Source organism: Panthera pardus, unplaced genomic scaffold (genome assembly GCF_024362965.1).
Source record: "Panthera pardus isolate Hobbes unplaced genomic scaffold, ASM2436296v1 HiC_scaffold_21, whole genome shotgun sequence".
Taxonomy (NCBI): Eukaryota; Metazoa; Chordata; class Mammalia; order Carnivora; family Felidae; genus Panthera; species Panthera pardus.
Genome location: NW_026526777.1, coordinates 49326570 through 49352667, shown reverse-complemented (window position 1 = coordinate 49352667; position 26098 = coordinate 49326570). Strand labels below are relative to the sequence as shown.

The window sequence follows — 26098 nt, the reverse complement described above, 5'->3', positions numbered from 1 at the left end:
CCACTGTGGAACAGTATGGAGTTTTTTCAAAAAGTTAAAAATAGAACTATCCTATAATCCAGTAATCATAGCACTGGATATTTACCCAAACAATAGAAAACCACTAATTCAAAGGGATACAGGCACCCCTAGTTTATAGCAGCATTATTTTCAATAGCCACATAAAGAAAGCAGCCCAAATGTCAATCAATAGATGAATAGATAGAGATGATGTGGTATGTGTACACACACACACACACACACACACACACACACACACACACTGGAATATTACTCAGCCATAAAAAGAATGAAATTTTGCCATTTTTTTCATTGACATGGATAGAGCTAGATAGTATAATGCTAAGTGAAATAAACCAATCAGAGAAAGACAAATACCATATGATTTCATCTGTATGTGGAATTTAAGAAACAACAAACAAGCAAAGGGGAAAAAATGAGAGAGAGAAAGAGAGAGCGAGGCAAACCAAGAAACAGACTCTTGAGAACAAATTGATGGTTACCAAAGGGGAAGTGGGGGGTGGGTGAGATAGGTAATGGGGATGAAGGGGTACATTCACCATAATGAGCACTGGATGTTGTATGAAGTGTAGAATCACTATATCGTACAGTTGAAACTAATATAATGCTGTATGTTAACTATACTGGAATTAAAATTAAAATTTAATAAAAAAAAATCTGTGGCTCCTTCTTACTCTACCTTAGAGCAAAAAAGCCTCATGGCTGTTACCTTTAAAAAGTAAAAGCCCTTTTCAACTGTGAAGTGTTGTTATTAAATAGGAGCTTAGATCCTGAATACAGATTAAAAGAACAGAGGCAAATAGACCTGAGTTCAAATCCTGACTTTGCTTAATAACTCAGTGCCTCAGTTTGTTTTGTTGAAGTATTGTTGACATGTAATGTTACATTAGCTTCAGTGTGGTTCAGTTTTATCTTGCAAAATAGTGATGATAGTAATAGTTTCATTGCAGAGTTCTTATAATGATTATATTAAGTAATGCAAGACATATTTGCCACTCCCTGCAGTGATATTTGTTGGTGATGGATGTGTGTGTACGAGGATGTGTTTCAGCAACATTTAAAGGTATGAAGTCCTAAATGCTTACTAAATTTGCTCCTGTTATGTCAAGCACTATAAACAAGCTATATTTCCCACCCTGGGGGAGGCCATAGTGTACGGACTTCAACTGACCCAGGACCAGCTGCAGCAGAGAGGCTGAGACATTTGCCTGAGGCTCCCAGGTGACAGAAGTGGGACACAAATACGGGTCTAGTCATTCCCAGACACTGCTCTTTCCAATGGCTTGCATTTCAGGTGAAGGGGAAAGGGCATTCCTTCAGCTTCCATGCCCCCTCTGCAGAAGGTAAGTAAAAGAAAAAAATAGTACTACATCAGAGGTATCTTAGACCACTCAGGCTGCTCTGAGAAAATAGCATAGACTGGCTGGCTATCAGTAAGACATTTATCTCTCATGCTTCTGGAGACTGAAAAGTCCGAGGTCAAGGCACCAGCAGACTGAGCATCTAACAAAGACCCACTTTCTGGTTCATAGACCCATCTTTTCCCTGTGTCCTCATGTGGTAGAAGGAAAGAGGGATATCTCTGGGATCTCTTTTGTAAGGGCACTAATGCCATTCGTGACGGCTTTACCCTTATGACCCAAACACCTTTCAAAGACCTCATTTCCTAATACCAGCTTGGGAGTTAGGATTTCAACATATGAATATTGAGAGGACCAAATATTCAGTCCATAGCAGATGGTAGACAGGGTGTTTCCTACTAAGCATGTAATGAGGCTTATTACAAAAAAAGGCAAAAAGTAAGTTCGAGTTTTATTTAACCGTGTTGCCTCATGGGTCACTCAGAGCTAAAAACCTGGACCAGTAAAGACCAAGGAGCTATATTTCAGCAGTAGAAGGAAATGCAGGCAGCCTTCCATTTTCACCCCTGCATTTCAATGATTCCTCTCTCAAAAAAAAAAAAAAAAAGAAAAAGAAAAAAAAGAATTGCCTGTTGCAAAAACTCTTCCATACGCTGACAGGGAAAAATTTATGTGTAAAAGGAACAAAATCATTTATTAACATTCTACCTCCCGCTTCAACCTGCCACCCACCCAAAGGACTAGATCCTGATAGCCAGAAAGTTCTCTGTTTAATGGGTAGAGTAGGGGTGTTCAGATATGGGTTAGGGGAAATAGATTATTCTGCGTAGGAAAGAAAGAGCCACTCCCACGGCAAGCAGCTGCACAGTACACACAGCTTGCAGGAGCCAGGCTGGGCAAAACTGACCCTGTCCTTTGGGTATTGTGAATCAGTGTTCTGATCACTGAATGCTACTTTTAATCCCAGAGGTGCAGACAGAATGGTGGGCAGTCATTGTTTTTGTGCCTCCCTCCAATGATGCGAGCCTCTGGCCTACAGCAGAAGTGACTTCCAGGGGATTTAAAGGACAGGCACCCTTCTCTCTCTCCTTTTATTTTTCTCTTTTTCCAATTTTTTGGAGCCAGACATCAAAGACTAAGATATTCAAAAGCAACTGTGTATATGGGGGAAATCAGAAAGTCACTGCACGTGCACAGGGAAAGATACAGGCTCAAAAAACACCTGAGAATATCCTAAGTTCACAGCTCAGGCTGGTCCTCAGCAGAGGCAGCCGACAACAATCAAACAAAAATTTAGCGAAAACAAAAACAGTAAACCCTAGGGAGGGGAGGAATCTGATTTTTAGAGTTAACACATTAGATTCCAAACAACAAAACAACAACAAAAAAGGAAGAACTATGAAGAGGGACCTTGAGGGGGCATCTGGGTGGCTCAGTGTAGGTTAAGTCTCTGACTCTTAATTTCAGCTCAGGGCATGATCTCTTGGGTTCATGAGCTTGTGAGTTAGAGCCCCTCTTCACTGCCAGTTTGGAGCCTGCTTGGGATTCTCTGTCTCTCCCTCTCTCTCTCTGCCCCTCCCTCATGTGTGCTCTCTCTAAATAAACAAACAAACTTAAAAAAAAAAAAGGAGGGACCTTGAGGAAAGTTCCCAACCTAACCCCCTCCAATACATATACATTGGGCATCTACTTTGTATTTGGCATTGACGAGCTGAGTACACACATGGTCCTCACTGCAAGTCACAATGTGCCATGAGCCACAAACTAGGCGTCATTGTTGGGTTTCATTTTTTTTTACCTGTGGAAACAGGCTGAGGAGGTGAAGTGATTTCCTGAAGGTGAAACTGTGGCCTATACAGGCCATGGTGGAAATTAGTTTAGACAAAGTTCATGCTTCTAGGGTAACAGAAGGCTGAGCACAGAGCTTAGCAGGAGTGGGAAAGGAGACCCGGACACTGGAGGAGGAACAGGGAGGGAATGGGAGAAGTTCCTGAGAACTCTGTGAAGTTAGGATCACCTGGCATCTGGGGAACTTCCAAAGGCAGCAACGTGAGCTGGGAAAGCAGAGGAAGAAAGGAGCCTTCTGGAGAAAGAACAGTGCAGGAAGGAAGGCCAGGCTTCATCAGGATTTTACCAAAGGCCAAATAGGGGTGAGAGCGAGCCTGACTACAATCACAGGCTGCTGCCTTCGGTCCTCACTGTGCTGTATGCCTGCTGCTCCCCCTTAGTCAGGTGGGTCACTGAATCTCCTCGAGTTTTGCCATTTTTTCACCTGCAAAACGGGCACTATTTGCTTCACAGCAATGATGAATGAATCTCATTGAAGGCGGCTTGAAAACTGCCCGGGTCTCAGAAACTTGGCCTGTAATGAAGCATTCCCAGTGGTTCCTCAACCACCATCTCCACTCTGACGCCTCTTCTGGGGACACGGTCTATATCTTGAGCTTTATTTGTTCCAAGTCCAATTATTTCCTAATCGTACCTAACCAGAAACTAATGTAACATGGTATTATAAGTTACACTTGAATTAAAAAAAAAAAAAAAGAATTGTACTTGACCACATTTATTTCCTTTCCTAGATAAGAGAGATGCTGGGTAGAGAGGAGAGCTCTCACCCACACCGAAGATAATCCTTGTTCTAGTCCCAGGTGTGCGAAGTCATTGTCTCCTTTTGACTGAGTTTCCTTATCCTTAAATGAGAGGGTTGGGACCAAAGATCTCTAAGGTTCCAAAGGTGTGTGGTCACTTGCAAGACTCCTCCTGAGGCTATCCTACCAGCCCAGTGTTCTAGCACTTTCTATTGTCCAATTAGCAGCATTTATCCAACTTTTTGTCAGGTATGTGCTTCTATTCCAGGCATTCTGAGCCAATTCTGCAAATCAGACTTCTTGGAAGACTCAAATGTTTTAACATTCTTCAAACATATGACATCAAACGTGCCATTTTCCCTTCATCCACCAACTTTGTACTTTTATCCAAAAAAAAAGAAAAAAGAAAAAGAAAAAGAAAGAAAAGAGGTACTGAGTCCATCTGGCATGATTTGCTTTGAATAAAAGCCCATCTGCTTATTATTTCTAATTTCATTGTCCTCTAGAATGTTTACAGAAGTTTCTTTCAATATTTATTGCACTGTGTTTCTAATTACTGATCCGGACTATCCAGGCAGACTTGGTGGGGTGCCGTGCTAGGATGTAGGTGTCTGTCTCAGTTTCATCTCCACAGTGCTTTACTCTGGGGGCACCGTGTGGCCCTTGGCCGTCATCATGCCGCCTGGGTGTAATGCTGCAGAGGCGGATTCTGACAATCAGCCCCTTTATCGCGAGTCTCCCCGGGGACTTCCAAAGCCTCCTCTGATGAATTTTTGCCTGCTTCGACACCATTATTGTCACAGGAAGGATGGAGATAATTACCTGGTTTATTATCCTGAGGCTGGCTTCATCTGGGGGCCCCATGATCACTGGAAGCAGAAGGCTCATCTCTGTCTTCACGAGTCCTGAATAGATGGGCAAAAGATTCGCATTTCCCAAATTATGGTGTCTCTGAAAGGCAAGGGATGATCTCCGCAATGAAAACACTTCCAACTCGATCCTTTTAAAAATCCCCCCCAAAAAACCCAAAATACTGTTTTAAGTTAAGCTCTTTTTCTCCCCAAATGAGTTCCCATTTCTGATTTCCCCAGTTCTGTTTCAATGCTTTATTCTTCTCATCTCACGGTAGTATCACCCCCACGACCAAGCAAATCCTGTTCCTCTCTTAGTAGCATCTTAATGCCGTCTCTGTCTCTTCCACTGTCTCTTCCAGTGTCCGCCCATATCACATTGTCCCCATTCCTGAAGGGCCTCCTTCCTGTCTCCTAGCGTCTCCCCAACCCTGCCCGCCGAGCACCTGAGTCCAGAATAACCGACATAAAATATGAATTAATTTCATCATCGTTGCTTCATCAGCAATAGTGTGTGAGCGCCCTTTGCCTTCAGGATGTCGTGCCCACACCTGCTGACCGGCAGGGTCTCCGCTGTTGGGCCTCCCACCGCCAGCTAGGCTTCCCACTGAACCCTCCTTCCGGCCACACAGGGGAGCTTGGGCTCTGCAGTCTCACCTCCCACCCACACACAGACTTCCCGGGCATGTGGAAAAGCTGAGAAAGAAAGACAGTATTTGTGGTGATTCTCAGTAAAGACATCTAGGAGTTAAAAGCAAATTCGACCTTATTTTTATATGTGCATATCATGATCCTCCTTATTCTGACACTATCCCCCAGATCCTGGGAAAATATTTCCACCATATTGTCCACTAAATAGGCCATGGTTCTCCCTCGGCCCTCAGGAATTCAGAGGAAATTCTATCCAAAAAAAAAAAAAGGAAAGGAAAGAAAAGAGAAGACATGATACAGGAAAGGCAGTGAGTATGGGTTAAAAAGATGGGATCTGGAATCAAGGAGAACTGGATTCAAACCCCAGCTCAGAGACCTACCAATGCTTGGCATTGGTTGAGCGCATCAGGTAACCTCCCTGACTGAGGCTGCCTCCTTATCTGCAAACAGGGGTGAGTAATCACCTCGCAGGGCGTGAGAGCTAAAGTCAACGCACCTAGCCTCCCCCTCTGGGTTACATCGCTCCACTGCCATCTCCAGCCTCGGTGGGTTCACTCCAAGGCTCCTCACATGGAGGGCTCACTCCACCAGCCCCTCACAGTCCTAACTAGGGCGAGAGGGCACAGCCAGAGTCCGGTACCCCGTCCGTGCTCTCGGCTCTTTCTTCACAGATCACAGCTCTGCATGTGCTCCTGCCGAGACTTCCCTGCATCTCCTCGAAAGGCAATGTCCCTTGTCACTCCTAGTGACCGGTTGTCAACCGGGGCTCCTAGAAAGTGAGCAGCACTGACTGTGGACTGTGATGGCAACCAACAGGCAGGAAGGAAGGGTCCAGGCAGGTTAATCTGAACCTGAGCTCCCAAGTCATGCCGCCTGGGGTCACCCCTGCCTTCGTTATTTCCCAGCTGGGTGATCGTGAGCATATCGTTTCAACATTGTGTTTCCGCATCAGTACAACGAAGACAATAGGGGTACGTGCTTCGTGGGGTTGTTGTGAAGATTAGATTCCTTCATACACACGAAGCACTTAGAATATGGCCGGGCAGGTAGTGGGTGCTCAGTGAGTGTTAGCTGTGAGAATTAATGAACAAAGGCCTCCATCCTCACAGTCTCGGGAACCTTGCCATCAGGCTGATTGAGATGGTTCTCTGTTTGCCCAGGGGTTTCTTCAAAACTCCCTATTTGTCATCAAAACCACCATGTGCACACGTGTGATACACACACTCACACACACACACACACACACACACACACACAGCCCTCAGCAGTCCCCCAACACAAGAGACAACTAACTCCCTAGAGGCTTTGATAACAAGCACAGCTCACCAGCTCCTCCTGATGAAGCTATGTCGGTCTTCAGAAGCATCCTAGATCTGCTCTGCTCCGGGACCTGCCTCAAATTCCTCCAGGTGGGCAGGAAAGAGGTCAGAGGTCCAATGGAATCTTCTGGATTGATCCTTTGTTGAGAGATCATAAACATTGGTGACTTGGGGCCCAAAATGTCTAAATTGTCCGTACCACCTCGAATTGCCAGATGTTTCTCAACTTCACACTTGTCTTTGGCCTCTCCCACTCAGAAAGTTTACAAATTTGAATTCAACCTTTCAGAAAACATTCACCAACCATCAGTGTTACGGCAGGCGCTTGGCTGGAGACTGTGGATGTAGAGATGAATCAGAGACAGACTTTAGCTGCCAGGTCACAGTCAAGAGGGGAAGGCAGGCAGCTGGACAGATCACTCCCATGCAGTGTGTGAAGTGCTGCATCAGAGCAACGCACAGGGAGCTTTCAGAGAACAGAGAGGCATCCAAGCCAGGCACGGAGATCAGGAAAGGCTTCCAGGAGGCGGTGACCCCAGAGAAGGGTCTTAAAGGACGAGTAGTCATCAACAAAAGAATGGTGCTCTTAAAAAGAACACAGGCATAAAAAATCTAGAGGGTGATTTTGTAACTCTAGTCATTTTGCAGCACTGGAGGGCACAGGGTCTTCTCAGAGACTGAGAAGATGGGCAGGTAGCAGATCATGAAAGGGCTACAGTCATTTAGATGTTACTCTGGGATGAAAGGGGAAACATTGAACAGTTCTTGCAGGGGAGTAACACGGTAAAAGTTGGCTTTGGATAAAAGTGAGAGAGTTTTCTGGAGGGGGAAAACAGGGGAGAATGTTTAGAAGCAGAAATCATTTAGTGATTATTTGTAATAATCCAAGTGAGAGCTGGTAAGAACCTGAACTAAGGACCTATTGGCAGGATCGAAAGAAGTGAAGCTATTTCAGAACTATTTAGGAGGTAAGGTCATCAGGATATGGCACTGGTTAGGAAGAGAAGGGAGGAAGCAGAGATGAAAGAGTCCCAGATTTCTGTCATCAATGAAAAGTGAAGCTTTGATTTATGAGTTAGAAATTCTAAGAGTATTTAGATTTATATGATACTTTCTCTGGGCAATATTACAGATATTCTCGATTTTCGGACAATGCTAAATAGAAGATTCATTCATCATACCAAATGGGTAACAAATACTTCCTTTCTAGACCCTGAAGCCTCAGATGGACAAGTTTTTCAGGCAGCAATAGAGCTTGTATTCAACTGAAACATCTACTACTGAAGTCCAGTCTGCTGGAAATGACAACCTATACAAAGACCAGATGGAAGGGGGTGGGGGGGGATACATATGGAAGCAAAGGCTCTCATACAGGTACAAGACAAATGCCTGATGTCCCGATGGTGGGAATGTGATCAGAACACTAGAGAAAGTGAGAAAGCGACCCGCTGCAACTCGGAGGCGCTTCAGCTAACAAGCACTAAAACCAGAGTGACGAAGGACTATGCCTTGAGATGGGCCCTATTTGAAACTCTTCATTAAAATTTTCAACCACAAAACAGTCTGACATCAGTTCATGTCCCATCTTAGTCTTTCTGGATTGTTCAAGTTTCTTTCATCAGGCTCTCCTAACTAGAACCAGAAAGGTCCACATGAGAAAATGGAATATGGGGGGTTGGAAATGAGCTTTGGAGGGCAGGCAAATGTCAGGATTCGGGATGTGGTCTGCATTTGTGAGCAACAGGGAGCCATTGAAGGCTTTAGAGCAGAGCCATGATGAGATGAAAGCAAATTTTTAAGAATAGTCTGGCACAACTGTACAAAATGAACTGACTTGAAATCCACTCAAATACTGAATTACTGTTGTCATTCTAATTAGACCTTTCACTTTCCCCATTAATTGCATCTTCAAACTCTGGTCTTTCTAACTCCCCTGAAAATATTATTTCCTAAGGGTTCCTAGCTCTTTGACTCAATGATTTTCAACCAGAGGAGGGGCACAGGATTCGGAAATCAGTTGGCATTTTTTAGCGAGGGTGTCGCTATGTTCACAAGAGGTAGGTAAACTGGGATTTATTTCCACAAAGGTCAGTAATGCCAAATATCCTCAACAAGCTAAGAAGCCATGTACAAAGACGTGTCCTGCCCAAAATGCCTGCAATGCCCTGGGCGAGAAGCACGGGATCTGGTCTCTTTCACTGCCCCTATCTCTGTCTTCCACAAATTATCTTCTTCCGTCTATCACCAGGCATCCTGCCAGTTGCCTGATTAGCAGGTTAAATGGTCACTCAACTGTCATTGAACTCCTCCCTTTCAGGGGCAACTGGAGAAAAGCCAATATGCATTATTGACCTAGTTCCACAGCACTTAAGATTTCCACAGTGCTTTGCAATGGCTTCTATTAGCTAATTCTCATGTCAACACATCCATTGAGTTTTCTTATTAGGGGTTTGCAAGCAGAGAGATTCAAGTACAGAAGATTTGGAAACTTGTTCATGTCTCTTGCATTAAATTCACAGAACCAAATTGTGGGAAGTTATTTTCAAAGTCACAATAATTCTCTCATACCTCTAGGACATTCACTTAGTAGGGTGCCATTTGTGACAAAATTTTAATATAAACGTTCCTTGCTTTTTAGAATTTAAATACTTTGGTGGCCTAGTGATGAAAAGTGAATCTCCCTCTCCACTGGTTTTCATTATATTGAAGATATATTCAAGTTTTTTAAATCTCTCTTAAAAGCTGAATGTTTTATTGCCATCTCTGTGGACCTCTCTTTTGACATCTGTTACATTTCACTTTGTATCATTGGGCCTCTTCCGGGGACTGTTGTGGCTCCCGAACAGATAGGAAGTGTTTGGTTTTTTTTTTAATATTTGTTTATTTATTTTGAGAAAGAGAAAGGGAGAATGTGAGTGGGGGAGGGGCAGAGAGAGAGGGAAAGAGGAAATCCCAAGCAGGCTCCTTGCTGTCAGCACGGAGCCAGACACGGAGCTTGATCTCACCACCCTTGGGATCATGACCTGAGCCGAAATCAAGAGTCAGACGCTTAACCGACTGAACTACCCAAGCACCCCCAGATAGGAAGTGTTTTGAGGGCAAACTGTCTTATTGTTTGTATTTCTCCCGACACTAGGATAGTGCCTGGCCTCCAGTATATTTGCTCATGGATTGGGGCTCAAGTTGTTGGCCAGTTCCACAGTATACAAGGTTTTACCTACTGGAAATCTACTCTCTGAAAAACAAAAGCCTCACAACACACTAGTGTATTTTGCCCCTATGGCGTCCCTGTTGCAATTAGTTACCTTCCACCGATGCCCATCTCTAAACTATGGATCTTTCTCTCATGGCCAAGGAGTCCCTGACTCCACAACTGCCACTCCCATCATCTTTTTTCCACCCAGAAATTTACTGTGCCAAATATTGCTAATAACTTACCTAGTGGGGGTGTGGTAGATAGATGGTCACAGTGGGCAAAATGATCACAATTTTCCACTGGCCACTATGTCCTTGACCTTCAAACTGTAACTTTGCATCTACTCCTATCACAGTGTAGGGTCTATTTTTCCATCCCCTTAAATCAAGAAGAAAATGAAAATCCCTTAAGTTGATAAAGGAAAAAGGAGATATACCAAAAAACCCACCGGAAGCCTCACACATAATCAATGCATTTTTTTTCCAATTTTTTGGAGTATTTTGACAAACAATATTACATTTGTTTCAGGAGTACAACATAGTGATTCAACTTCTCTCTACCTTGTGCTATGCTCACTGGAAGTGTAGCTACCGTCTGTCCCCACTATTACAATATCATAATCAATGTGTTTTAAATGCATTCCTTTTATTTCTTTTTAAATGTTTAATGTTTTATTTATTTTTGAGGGAGAGACAGATAATGAGCGGGGGAGGGGCAGACAGAGAGGGGGACACAGAATCTGAAACGGGCTCCAGGCTCTGACAGCTCAGAGTCTGACGCAGGGCTCGAACTCATGAACCACGAGATCGTGACCTGAGCCAAAGTCGGACGTTTAACCGACTGAGCCACCCAGGCGCCCCTAAATGCATTCCTGTTAATACCAGAATAAGACAAAGGTACTTACTATTATTGCCACTGCTTTACATAGTCCTCAGTGTCTTGGCCAATGCAATGAGACATGAAGATTGTAAGAGAACAGCAAAACTGTCAATGTTTTCAGATAACAAAGAATACACAGGATTTTATAGAGAAACTTTTAAAACCCATTAAAATCACACAATCATTAGTGGAGAAAAACCCAATGCTCTTGAATGAGATTATTCAACACTGTAAAGATGTAAATTATCCACCTAAATTAGTTCATAAATTTAATGGAATTATAAACAAAATTTCAGCAGGGTTTTTTAAACATTTCATCAAATTGATTCTATAATGAGTAGGGAACGGGTGCCTAGGTAGCTCTGTCAGTTAGGCATCTGATTCTAGATATTGGCTCAGGTCATGATCTGAAGGTTCATGAAATCGAGCCCCTTGTCGTGCTCTGTGCGACAGCAAGGACTCTGCTTGGGATTCTCTCCCCCTCTCTGTCCCTCCCCTGCTCATGTGCTTGTGTGTACATGTGCATGCACATTCTGTCTCTCTCAACATAAATAAATATACATTTTAAAAAGAATTAAAATGAGTATGGAAGAACATATGAATAAATAAAAACAATTTGGGGGCACCTGAGTGGCCGAGTGGGTTAAGCACCCAACTCTTGATTTCAGTTCAGGTCATGATCTCACAGTTCACAGGTTCGAGCCCCACGTCAGGCTCTGTGCTATTCGCTTGGGATTCTCTCTCTCTCTCTCTCTCTCTCTCTGCCCCTCCCCCACTTGCATGCACGTTCTCTCTCTCAAAAATAAATATTAATAAACTTAAAAAAAAATAATGAAGACAATTTTGAAAACCAAGGGGCAGAAGCCATCAATATCTAGAATAGTTTTCCAGGGCTGCTGTTAACAAGTTACCACAAACTGGCTTAAAACAACAGAAATCTATTCTCTCAGTTTGGGAGGCTAGAAGTCCAAAACCAAGGTATTGGCAGAGCTGAGCTCCCTCTGCCAGCTCAAGGGGAGAACACATTCCGGGCCTCTTCCACCTTCTGCTGGATGTCAGCATTACTTTGGCTTTCCTTGGCTTGTGGCTACATCACTCCCATCTCTGCCCCTGTCTTTGCATGACCTTCTCTTCTGTATGTCTGCATCTTTCCCTCTTCTGCCTCCGGGAAGGGACACTTGTCATTGAATTTGGGACCCATTCAGGTAATCCCAGCAAATTTCATCTCAGGATCCTCAATTTTATGGTGTCTGTAAAGACTCTTGTTCCAAGTAAAGTCACACTCACAGGTTCTGGAGATTTGGCTGTAGATCTTTCTGGAAGATAGATCTTTCTACCAGATATGGAGGTGTGCTGTAAAGCCACAGTATGATCCTATCATGCCCTGGAACAGTAATGGATTCATGGACCAATGGAACAAAATAGAGCCCAGAAAGAGTTCCAAGCTGAGAATTAAATATATGGGACAGTTGACATGATAAATCAGTGGGGAAGGATTAGTTCAGGAAAGGAGTTAAAAAAAAAAAAAAACTATATGGATATACTTCTAATTTGGGCCCTACTTCACATCTTACACAAAGGTAAAATCCAGATGAATTAGAAGCCTAAAGATTAAAGATGAATAATGTATTAGGTGAGTATGTGTGTAAAGAAGATATAGAATATCTTTGTGGCAAGATTTCTTAGACAAGACCTAAAAAGGACAAGCCATACGGTAAAAAATAGGCAATTTTGGTTCCATTAAAATTAACAATCCCTTCTTCCTTATGGACTTCCTAATAATATATGTAGATATTCCTCTGTCTAGAAGGTGAGGCTTAATTCCTTCTCCCCTTCAGTGTGAGCTGAACTTACTTACTTCCAAGAATAGAATATGGAAAGGAAAAAATTTTGACCTTACAATGGAGAAAACTAGCAGACGTCACCGAGTGTTCAAGGTTAACATTTACCAGTGATAAGTCATGCTGATATTGCTACATGATGAGAAGCACACTTTACTTCTGGGGTGTTCTCCCAAGAAATGCATAAGAAAATAGCAGTCAAACCCAAATTGAGAGACGTTCTACAAAATGTTTGACCGGTACTCTTCAAAACTAAGAAGTTCATGAAAAACGAGGAAAGACTGAGAAATTGTCACAGATCAAAAGAGACCAAGAAAAAAAGAGAGAGACTAAGAAGAGAAGGCAATTGACCACAATGTGGTATCCCGACTAGATCCTGGAACAGCAGAAAGACATCAATGGTGAAAAAACGTGTGCAATCTGAATAAATCTGTGGTTTGTTAATAGTATTATACCAATGTTAATTTCTTGGTTTTGACAGATGTGCCAAGTTATATAAGATGTTAACATTAGCAGAAGCTTGGTTAAGGGGCCATGGGAACTCTCTGTAGTGTCTTTACAAATTTTAGTAAACCTGAAATTATTCCAAAATAAAACATTTGCCATTTACAAAATAATTTCAAGGAAAGCTATCAGAGTAAACTCGTATCAACTAAAACTGACAGAAATTAATGTCTAAAATATACATGGAACTCTAGGGGTGCCTGGGTGCTCGGTCGGTTAAAGGTCTGACTCTTGATTTTGGCTCAGTTGTGAGCCAATCTCACGGTTGTGGCATTGAGCCCTGAGTCAGGCTCTGCACTAGGTGTGGAGCGTGCTTGAAGTTCTCTCTCTCTCTCTCTCTCTCTCTCTCTCTGCCCTTCCTGCTATTCATGAGCTCTCTCTCTAAAATTACAAAGAAAAATAAATTATTACACATGGAACCCCAGCAAATTAATGAAAAAGACAGGCAACCTCGTAGTAAAATAGACAATGATATGACTAGACAATTCCTAGAAGGGGAAATCCAAATGACTTAATAATATCTGAAGGAATGTTTTACATCATTAATCACCAGAAACATGGTAAACTACATCAAAGAAATATATTTATATGAATGGGCATTTATTTATTTATTTATGTGGGGATGTAGGAAAGCCAGCTCATACCTGATGGGAGAGGAAAGTGGAACAGCCATTCTGAGGACCAAACTGGAAGCACCACATGGCATGGAGTGTGCACTTACCTGTAACCTGCGATCCCACTCCAGGGCTAGCCCCCCAGGAACACTCACCTAGGGCCGTATGTAGAAAAGAATGGTCCTTACAGTGTTGTTTGTGACAGCAAAGCAGTGAGCGAAGAACAGGCTTGTAAGCAAAGTATGGCAGACTCACACTGTGGAAGATGATGCGGCAGAACAATTATCCAGGTGCACCTTCACCGACGCGGATAAACTCTGAAAAATTATACAGAGTAGGAGCAGTAAAACCAAAAGGCATATACTAAAGTACCCTCATGTAAATCTAAAGATCAGACATTTCGGGGCGCCTGGGTGGCTCAGTTGGTTAACTGTCTGGCTTCGGGTCAGGTCATGATCTCGCAGCTCATGAGTTCAAGCCCCATGTCAGGCTCTGTGCTGACAGTTCGGAGCCTGGAGCCTGCCTCAGCATCTGTGTCTCCCTGTCTCTCTGCCCCTCCCCTGTTCACTCTCTGTCTCTGTTTCTCTCTCTCAAAAATAAATAAACATTAAAAAAACTGTTAAAGATCATACATTTCAATGACATATTGTCAACACATTGGGATGCATGTTTACTATACATGAAGGAGACAATAGGTGTACAGATGGGCATGAAGGGGAGAAAGACTATAATAAACTAACCCAAGTGAGAGACCATGAACAGGTGCATGCCATGAGCTCCTCAGGATGATGGCTGCAATTCTTTGCATCTAAGGCCCAAACTAAAGAGAAAAGGGCAGAGGGCAATTCTGAACAAGGACCTGAGGAGATTACCTTTGAGCTAACAGCATGAGTTTTAGTGTGGATAGATGTGGGAACACTTATATTATCTGCTCGGCAGCACCCTTTTATTTTTACAGACTGATTACAAAATAAGTCATTTCTTAATGTCCAGATAAGGAGGGCATCGCAGAACTTGTTTTCATTAGAGTAAGATATACCCCACAACATAGCCTGACACTCAAGCGTAATTCTTTCCAAGACCTTTACAAATCTCCCCAATTCACTATATCACATAAGCTCCCCCATAACATGCATATACAATGGGGGAAAAACACTTTCTTTGAGCGGCTGGGGGCAGGGTGTTAGACTCATTCACCAACACTACAGTCCAGCATCCCGGCCAGCAAGTGCAATTCTAATTCATGCTTCAACAAAAATACAAATCATAATATATTTTGAACCTGGAGGGTCATTTGCAAATAATGAGAAATGCAAATTCTAAATCAATGAAAGTCCAGAGAGTGCTATACCATCATGACCACTCGGGTGCCCTGGAAGAGTTACTGCAGCTTTTTTTAAGTGTTTAATATAATTTCTGAAACAACAGAGGCCGTGAGCAAACCCTGCTCATTTTGATTGACCATTTGGCCTGTGGCTCAGACCACTGCAGCACTGACTCGAAGCAAATCACAGAAGATTGAAATTCTAAAAGAAGCTGTTGATTTCAAAGCTCTTAATGATTCAAATTTTCAATCAGCAGTTTTTTTTCCCAGTTCATTACCCACAGACTCTGTGGATCAACCAATGTGTGCAGCCCATCTCCTCCTTAATTCCTCTTGTAATACAATCCTGTCCATCACGTTACCCGGCTCCGAAAAACAAAGCCAAGATATACATGTTAATTTTACCTTCATTTGCTTTGGCAGGGTTCCAAAAGCATGGGAAAGAAGGAAAAACACCCCACCATCTCAGAAAGCTTCTAAAATGAAGCTGATCAAGCCACTGATTCCTTAACACAACTGGACTGGTGGGAAATTGAACGTGAGCTGGCAGTTCTAGGTGAGACAAATGAGAGATGCATGTGAAAAAAAGAGGGGAAGAGGAGAGAATCTTCAGTCAGAATCGTGTCCATCCCATGGTGACATCCTGTCTTGGGAGTCTGGAGATGAAAATAACTTGGCTTTGAAACACACACAGGCTATTCAGGAAAGCAGCCGATAATTCCAAGTGTAAAGGGGGATACGGGAATGGGTTCCTACTGTGTAAAATTACATGTTATTGAATTGATTGAGTTGTCATTCAGAAAAGGTGATTTTGGAAATGAAGCTAGCGGGGAAATAAATAAAGTAGAAATTCAGATAAGATTCATTCAAGTCTTGCCGCTGGTATCTGTGAAATTAAAGGGTTGCAGCTTGTGAAATAATATGATAAAACAATGGGGCTGAAGGTCATTCCTTATTACCCTTTTCTGTAAATTATCCCATTTCCTCTTTGGCTCAGTGACTATCACCCAGCAGAGCGGCTTGCTCACTGACTCACCTGGGGTTACAACCAGCCAGACGTTGGTAATATTAAGAAATCCCCATGTTGTCTTAAAGGTCTCCTAGAACCCATTTCCCATGTTCCATCCCCAACCATTACCTACCACGACCTCCAGCCTTCTCAGTGTCCCCCCAAGCTGTCAGGCCCTGTGGGTTGACAGTGAATGGGAGATGGAGGGACCCATGGCCCAGCCTTAAGGCATCTGGTGAGCTAGTCAACAGTAGCACACAGCACAGTTTCTAAAGGTGGGTGGCAAACTCCTATTTCAGTAGGATTACCTTGAGAGCCACGGGAAATCAACTCCAGACTGTGTCCATTTATGGTACTCCATAAAAATGCGTTCAGTGAATGAAGGAACTGGTAGTTCCTGAAAAAGCAGGAGTCAAAGGGAAAAGGCAACAATCAGCATCCAATTCTGACAGATTTGTCCAGAGAAATGAAATCCCAGCTGAGGGTGAGAGCAGAAGGAATGCAGCTTAGCTTCCTGGGGGAGAGAACTGGCAAGGAAGTGGCAGGTTTCCAGGACTTTATCCAAGGACCTGAGGGTTGGAGCGGGGCTCTGGTCCCAGTAGGGACTGTGAACATGGGATGAGGTGAGCTCAGCAAGCTTGGAGGAAGTGCATATGCACACTTATGGTCCTCTGGGCCATTGGGCAGGGCCAACAGGGGAACGGGCAAGGGGCACTGCACAGGAGGGGACCTCAGCGCCTGCCCAAGCTGAGTAGGGCCCAGGAAGACTGCTGACCCAATGCTCCCGTTCACATCTCCACCTTTCACAACTGGCTCTCAGGCTCGTATGCGTTTAAGTCGTGGACTTCCTTCTGTAAGGTATTTAACGCAAGAGGCTTGCTCTCGTGGAAACATCACGAAGGAGGCAGTTCTGCCATGCCCTTCATGTGCCCTCAGACAAAGCCACTTAACTTCTCCAAGTCACAGGACCCTCCTCATAATTGAGGGCAATGATCCAACTTATTGGAGTGTTTGAGGATAAAGAAGAGGCCACGTTTGCAAGCTCTCCGCAAAGAATGCAGCTATTTGTGTATTTCATGTTGATTTCGGTGTTGAATTGGTCAAATTGAATTTTCTGTAATTATAAGAATAAAGCTTTCCTTTCAAGAAATGTGAAGCATCAAGCAAGCAAAATGAGTTTTGGAGGGAGCCAGAGAGGCCTTCTCTGAGCCCCTAAAATCACACTGCAATTGACGTCTACCCAATCCGGCACAACTTAATCAGGCTCTGCTTGAAGCCTGTGATCGGCAGATTCGTAAGAAGTACAGTTAAGTATCTGCTGGAGGGCATGTAAATAAAACCTTCACTGAGGTAAACAGTTGTTCAGTTTTACAACCTATTCACGTGTAACTTTTATGCTCCATTATGATATACGACTTCTATGCATTTGGAAGTCTTGAAACATCGTTCTGTGTGGTGTCCTCTAAGTGACTGGCTGATAAACGGATATTTTCTCACTAGTTTTCAAGGCTCACGAAAGCCCTGAAACTGGAATACCGCCCCTAACTACCCATTAGTGATCACGGTAATTCCTCCTAACAGGATGTGAGCCAGTTACCCTGACAGCCTTAGTAGCTCAGGGCAGAAGGTTGGGTGGGCAGAGGAGGGACCCATGATTCCATCATGTCTAAACCAAAGGCCGTGTCTGCCACTGGTGTGTCACATGGTGACAAAACATGGCATGGCTGCACTCTTAGCACATGGCCCGCGTCGCAAATACGAAGAGGTTCCAGGAAAGAACTTGGGTGCTATAAACAGCACCTGTTACCGAATCAAGTGACTGAGCCCTCAGTACTCACCTTCTGCTGGTTTCACACCAAAATGACTGTGCTCAGCTGCTCGACACAATTCTAAGGCACAGACAAGAAAGTCAAGTATGTTTGTTCCCCTTCCTGCTGTCACCTGTGAATGCTTCTGTGATGTAAGGCGAGCCCCTTCTCCATTCTGGGGGAAGAAGCAGTCCACGGCTCGATAACAAGTTGGATCCAAATTTGACCTGCGAGATTGTCGGTTGGAATCTGCAAAGTGTTTTTAATAGAAGTAACGTTATAAATAAGAGTTTGAAATTGTTACCATGTTTATCATAATAACAATAGTCCCCCAAATGTTGAGGGCTTTTTACTTGCAAGAAACTGCGCTAAACATTTTCCATGTAATATTCATGAGAGACAGCAAGCCCACAACATGAAGTTTACCCTTTCCATTCACAGATGAGAATACTAAGGCTCAGAGAGGCTAAGGAACTTGCCCAACATTACGTGCTCTTGAGCACTCCTCCATAGTCAGTGGAGACCCTTGTGTTCTTCAGCCTTCCATATTTCCCAAATTTAAAAATGAACAGTTTAAATTGTACAATCAGGAAGATGGTTTGTCAGCTTTCCAGGGTAGCCCTCAAAAATCAGTGTTTATTATATACAGGTGATTTGTGAGGACAGGAGTCTGTGCAGAGGACCAAGTGACAGATGAGAAAAAATGTGGAAACCTGGGCTACAGGAAGAAGTCAGAGACAAAGGAAAAGAGAGAAAGTGAATGGAAATGGAAGAGAAGAGCACTTCGTGGAAGAGAACGTGGACACATGAAGATAAAGGGAAGGGCATTCCAGGTTGGGGGGGTGGGGGGGGTGGGGGGGGGTGGGGGGGCTGGTTGACCGAAAATGGGGAGAAGAAAGCTAGAGAGTAGAGATCATGAAAAGGATCTGCGGAAGGAGGTTGGAGGTGGATGGTGAAAGCTTTGCATGTCAAATCCAGAATGGTGGGGGGGGGGCGGCCACCGGGGTGGCTCAGTCAGTTAAGCGTCCGACTTCGGCTCAGGTCATGATCTCACGGTCCATGAGTTCGAGCCCCGCATCGGGTTCTGTGCTGACAGCTCAGAGCCCGGAGCCTGTTTCAGATTCTGTGTCTCCCTCTCTCTCTGTCCCTCCCCCACTAGCACTCTGTCTCTCTGTCTCTCAAAAATAAATAAACACTTTTTACAAATCCAGAATGTTGGAGTCTATTCCATCTCCTGTTGGTGCCACTTTCCACCTCATGTGAACTCCGTTAACACAAAAATATAATGAATGTTAGAACTGCTGTCAACAGAAAGACCAAAGAAGAAATCGTTGGCATCTACACAGACCAGATTTTTTTAAATGGTGAAATTACTCAAAAGTTATATTAAGAATCATCTTTTCCTTTGAAGTAATGAAAAAGACGATTTTCACATTCTCCAAATACTGACGGTAATCCAGTACATTAAATTGTTACAAACACTCAGTGTGCGTGGTCACGGGCCAGGTCTTCCGGTGTGATTATTTCTTATTCTGCACGCCACCCTCAACATCCTGACACTGTGCACTCAGCAGGTACTCAATAAACACTAGGGACTGGAGTTTCTGGGCAAATCTCCAACCTTAGCAGGTAACTGGAATATTAAGCAGGGAAACTGAGGCAGGAGCCCAATTATGAACTCAGCGGCATTTGGAAAGGCTTCCACTTGGAGCTTTCTCAGGTATTCAGAGCTCAGCCCACCACAACAAAGAATCGAATGCCACAGGGGCTCCTGGGTGGCTCAATCGGTTGAGTGTCCAACCTCAGCTCAGGTCATGAGCTCACAGTTTGTGGGTTCGAGCCCCGCGTCAGGCTCTGTGCTGACGGCTCGGAGCCTGGAGCCCCGCTTTTGATTCTGTGTCTCCCTCTCTCTCTGCCTCTCCCCCTGCTCACACTCTTTCTCTGTCTCTCTCAAAAATAAATAAACATTAAAAAAAAGTTTAAAAGAATTGAATGCCAGGCACTCCTTCTGGTGCCGCAGAAACACACACTTGCTGAGTGTCCTGTATGCCAGGCTCTCGAAAAACTTAGTCTCCTAGCACTTCCTTCATGGTCAAAATTAACCCAGGAGGAGTGGAGGAGGAGCTTATAGGTCAAGGGCATCCATGAGGCCTGTGCTAAGAGGCTGATGGGGAAGGAAGGGAGAGGCAGCAGGGACTAGGGCAGGGACACTATTAGACTGGACACACGTGGCACACGTGGTCTTCACCGGTCCTCCACAACACCTAGTCCTGAGAAACAAGACAGGATGTTTATTTCAGCTCTGATTTGTTTTGACCTTGTGCCAAGGGAACATGTGATCACTTGCTAACCCAAAAAGGCCAAGCCCAAACTACTGCCGGACTTCATCCAATCCCGGCTGCAGGAGCCATGGACAACTTCCATTTTTTGTTTTTTGTTTTCTTTCAAAAACTCCACATTCCTTCCACTTTGGACCTCTGTGCAGTCTCCTCCTTCTGAGGGACGCATTCTTCCCACCTTGTTCCCCTGTCTGCCTTCACCTGGCTTACTCAGTTCAGCATTCGCCTGCTGGCTTAAATAGGACTTCCCAAGAGAAGACTTTTTCTCCCAGATCAGGTCGAATATCTTGCTCTATACAACCCATAGGACCTGTTTCTCTCCTTTTTTGTAACTCTTTGCACTCTTGTAATTATTTGTCGTCTCCCACCCCACTCGACCTTGAGCTTTATAAAGCAGGGCTTGTGTCTGTCTTGTTTCCCACTATATCCTTTGTATCAAGCCCAGGACCAGGAATAGAACAGGTGCTCAGTAAAATACCTGAATGAGTTTGTGAGTCTGAGTCCCATCTCTGTGGAAGGTCAAGTTTCTGGGAATTTGCGTCAGTCCATTGTGAGTTCCTAGAGGCTGGGACAGAGCCTGATCCACTGTGTAACTACAGTGCCTGGCCTTGCTTATAAAACATTAGAGAAACTCAACTTAAATGTGGGGGGCTGGGGGCCACGTGGATGGTTCAGTTGGTTGGGCATCTGGCTCTTGGTTTTGGCACAAGTCATGATTTCGAGGTTCAGCTCCATGCTGCCAGGGTGGAGCCTACTTGGGATTTCCTCTCTCTCTCTCTCTCTCTCTCTGTGCCTCTCCCCTTGCTCTCTCTTTCAGAATAAATGGATAAACATTTTTTTAAAAAGTGGGGGACAGGGGAAGGGAAGACATAGGATGAGATTTCCACACACCAATGCTCCCCTCTGCCCAACCCCAGAAGACCAACTCGAATTTCACCACTACAGGAAATCTTCCCCTTCCTGCCCCCACCCAGGAGGCCCAAATCAGCATCCTCTTCCCAACTCCTACAGGCTTTCATGGCTGTGCCATATTCGTTTGGCACTTGTCACTCTATCTTTTTATGTCTCTCTCACGAGCTCCTTAAAAGCAGAAGCTGTGTTTTCTCCTCTTTCCTTGGCTCCTAATTCCCTGCACAAAGTCTGTGCTCGATATATGTTCATTGAGAGTTAATGAGAAATTTAATTTGCTTCCAAAGAGATTTTTATAAACTCCTTCCCGGGCAGATTGGAAAAATAAGGTAGATTTTTAGGTGTGTGGGAAAGCTGAGTGAAGGGCTTTCCGGAAACAGAAAGGTGAACTATGTGAGCCCCTCTCCAAGCCTTCAATTCTACGAAAATAAGTGTCCTATCGATACTACAAAAATGAGAAAATGCTCTTTTTGTCTTCCTTCATTTTAGACAAAGCCTGGCCTGTTAGGTATGCTTAGGTTTCCAAGCGCTCTGGAACAACAGGCAGCATTCTTCACTCTGACTTCAAGTAAACACAGCAGACTCTTGCCCTACTGAAGACAGATGAGCAGCCTACTTGGGAAAGCGGAGGACGGGTTCCCAGTAGCCCAGGAAGGATCAGCAGCACCCCAGAGGTGATCCTGTTGCTTCACAGGTGGGGTTTGGCTTCCATAAGGGTCCTTCCCTGAGGTCCTGTCCCCATACCTACCGACTCGCTGCCCTGGCCCAGGGATGACGCAGGAAATCTTGCTTGGCCTTTGCACCACGGTTCCCACCTTACAGGGCTCGGCAAAGCTTCTCTCTGCCTTCCCTCATGGGCAGAAACAGGAAAGGCCCCCTCTGGGGGACCCCTGGGTGTATTGCTAATCCATTCACCGGCTTCCATGTCACATTTAATTACTCACTCAATACAGAATTATGTGTCCTGCTACTCCAGGCTAATGAGATGCTGCAAAGCCCTCAAATTGGGGATTACAGAGTGCAACGTGTTGTGCCAAGGTCGGCGGAGATTGTTCTAAAGCTCTGATTACTACACGATCGCCTTCTCTTTAACCTGAAAACCTTTAGTTCTCATTTTTCAAATGGATAAAATTATAGAGTACTTTGGAGGAACCAAAGGGTGTTGCCCGGTTGTTTGTTTTAACTACACGAAAGCCTTAGTGATCAATACCTAAATCCTCCAAGCTGCATCGAGACGAACTCGCCCTCATGCTCATCTCCCAATGGGGTATGCTGACCTTTGCCTCGGGAGAGTGAGAAACTACAACCTCTTGATGGCATTCTGCAGGGAAGTAATGCCAGGAGTCGGATAGATGCTGTTGGAAACATATTGAACAATGCCTGCATGCCTACCGAGCTTAATAATCAGAGACCCCGCGCAACCCTTTTATTTCAATTCCTCACCGTGTGATTCTGTCACAGGGGGCAGAACCTTGCATCTTACCCAGAGGACCTTGCGTCTCGGCATATTTGCCCTGCCCACGAAACCAGAGTCGTGGAGAGGCGCCGGGGTTTTACTGTGCACCCCCTACCCCTGTGCCTTAGCCACCAGGTACGTGTGACGGTTGAGCAGTTGAAACATGACTGCCCTGCACTGAGATGTATTATAAGCATAAAATATACGCCAGATTTTACAACTTAGGACTTTAAAATGGCAAGCTCTCAGATTCATGATTTTTTAAATATTTGATGATATATTGAAATGAAACATTTTGGATATATTGGGTTAAATCAGGGTTTCTCAACCTTGGCACTATTGACAGTTGGGGCCACAACAAAGGCTGTCCTGTGCCTCACAGGAGATGTAGCTACATCCTGGGCTTCTCCCCACTAGAGGCCATCAGTACCCTCCCAGTTGTGACAACCAAAAGTTGCCTAATGACATTGTCAAGCGCCATTACTAGATATTAGGAAGTGCCCCCTGGGGGGAAAAATCTTCCCTGGATGAGAACTACTGGGATAAGTAAAATATATTATTAAAATTAATATCTATTTTCCGTTTGACTTTTTTTAACGTCATTTCTAGGAAACTTAGAATAACACACGTGGCTTGCATTTGTGGCTTGTATTGTATTTATGCTGCATAGTGCTGCCTCTAGACGGAGCACCTGGAGAACAAGGCTCTCATCTTTCCATTGCTGCAACACCAATGTTGCTGAGAACAGAGACCCCCCAGGGCCCAGCAGGCGGCAGAGGGGCAGGGGCAGACCCACAGTGGGTAATGCTTCCAGGTACGGTTGGCAGGAATTGGCCCACAGAAGACACCCGGGAGAGTAAGAGGAAGGGAGTGGGACAAACAACCAGAAAGGTCAGGTCAAGCCTACAGGTGACTGAAGGACACATTTGCAACATGTCCTAGAGTTTGAGGAAAACAGAATTCTTAGTAACTATTGTGATATCACTGGCTGCCTCAGATAACATATATACCACTGGATAAAGGCCACTTCAGGACCCCATGCTCTCTTTTAACTGAGAAAATCTTTACTGGTGTCAAAACAGCAGAAAATAATGTATCATTTGGGGACATAACATCTCATTGAGCACACAAGCTCCCAAGTCCCCTTGCCATGTTTTCATTTTCTGTTTTCCATTTCTGACCCACCTAGCCTGCCTTTCTTCAGCTGTCGTTTTCAACTCTGGGTTCCCCTTCCCACCCATCATGGCCTACTCAGACCATGAAGTCCTCAAAAGTGTGTTGTTCTTAAGGCACCCAGCACACCTCTCCACCTACCATGTGCCCCCAAGCTATTCTAATATGGTCGGTCACATCTCACAGCCTGTGAGCCCTTCACTCTCACTACCTCCTCCCCTCCCTAAAATCGTTCCCTTCCTGACTCTTCTCCTGTTAGAACTTGACATAGGTACATGGCTCATGGATGACTACAATTGCTAGTGCCAGGCACCTCCCATCACCTTTAACAAGGTTCAGCACTCCTGTCACATAACCTACCCAGATGTCCCCATGAAGGGAAAGAAAGTATAACATCATCACTTTTTCCATTAAGTTCCCTTTGACTGAAAGGAACAGATAACTCCAACTCAAATTGTCTCAACAAATAAGAAATGTATAGCTCCAGTTATTTGGGCAACATAATGACATTATTAAGGACCCAGAAGCTTTCTACCTTTTTTGCTTCGTCATTCTCAGAGTGCCCACTTTGTCCTTAGGGTTGCTTCCTTCATAATCCCAAATATCTAGTAGTCCCAGGTGTTCCATCCAGAGACAAGGTCCAGAGGTAAAAAGGAAGCCATCTCTTCCCCATATTGTGTTTGAAGAGTGGAGAAACCTCTCCTGTAAGCCCCCAGTGGACTTATCACACCTCATTGGTTAGCACTGTACCATGTATCTGTATCCAACCAATGATTAGCAAGGAGAATGGGATCACCATGACTGATGTAGACAGTAGCGCTCAAGGTATGGTTCTCAGACCAGCTGTATCAGCATCATGTGATGCAAATTCTCTCTCATCCCATCCAGGCATACTAAAGCAGAAACCCTGAGGGTAGACCCCAGCAACTGGTGTTTCAGCAATCCCTCCAGATGATTCTGGTTCACATTAAAGTTTAGGAACCACTGGCTAAGACCAAGCAAGGTTTGCTTCTTAAAGCTCACCTCCCTAGAAACTTGTGGTTATGATGAAGGAGGGTGTATGTGTAAACAAAATCAGGGTTCTTTGGCCAAGGAGAAGGGGCAAAGAATTGATAGCCATCTGCTATAATCACCAAGGCAATTTTTCCCCTTTGACTGGAAAAGTACCCTTCCTATACTATAAGCTTTAAGTGCACATACCCAGTAACCATTTTATGGGTGGTTCAAAGAACGTTCTTGGAGATCCTGAGAAGAAATTTGACTAACTCTATTTCTATACAATATCCAGCAAACCAACAACCCTTTAGCAATGCAGATGTTTCATATTATCCTCAGGACAATTCTCTAAATTATTTTCATTTTCATGTTATAGATGGGAAGACTGAAGGTCAAAAAGAACAGAATCACACAGCTGGCAACTTTCAGAACCAGGATTCACTCTGTAGATCTTCTGGCTTGAACTCATTCACTCCTTTCACCGTGACACAAGTGAGACTTGGTACTTACTCCCAAGTAAACGTTGCTAGGCAGAAACGGCTGTAACCCAAAGCAACCTGTGTCAGAACTCTGAAGGGGAGTGGTCTCCTGCAATTAAGTCTTTTAGAGAGAAAGCATGACTGTCTCCATGACTTTCATTGGTATGGTCTGCTCTGATGCGAGACATTGGAACTCCAACTACAGGAAAATCTGACAGAAGAAATGGCAGATATTTTCCCACCACTGTTAATTGTACTGCAGAGAGATTTTGCATGCTTCTGCCCGAGAAAATGAGCATTTTCATTAATACCATAGATTTGATGAGTGACCTAAAGTTCAGCAAAACAGATGCTGCCTTGATCACATTGAAATTACCTAAGAAGACATTTTTCTCTAGAAAATCCAAAAGATGTTTTAAATTTTATTTCTTTGAGCTACAGATATGGATGATCTTTAAATCCTGAATCTTAAAAAAGCACACACAATACACATTAAAATAAATTTCAACAGTGGCTTTTCAGCTAGGGGACCCAAGCTGTAGTGTTCTTGACTAGCCATCAAACCAGGAACCCAACCCCCAAAGATCACATGGGGTTCCTGGGGCAACAGAACCCAAGAAACAGGGCGGTCATGTTTCTCAACCCCAGGGACTCCAATCTCCTCGCACTGTAACCATTCTACAACCCTTCTGGGAATTCCCTTCAGATCTGGGGAGCACTTTTTACTGGAACAGCACTGCCTGAGATGGAAATCCTATGAACTCTTTTACAGCCTGGATC

The 26098-nt window shown here is 44.2% G+C and overlaps 1 long non-coding RNA gene across 1 annotated transcript; it reads right to left on the bottom strand.

The window, feature by feature from the left end:
- Window positions 1–1027: 1027 nt before the first annotated feature.
- Window positions 1028–6925, bottom strand: LOC109250563 (uncharacterized). Its single transcript, XR_002073081.2, has 3 exons — window positions 6799–6925; window positions 4793–4921; window positions 1028–1355 (listed from the first exon to the last, which is right to left on the bottom strand). It is a non-coding gene; the product is annotated as an uncharacterized LOC109250563 (long non-coding RNA).
- Between the last annotated feature and the right edge of the window lie 19173 nt (window positions 6926–26098).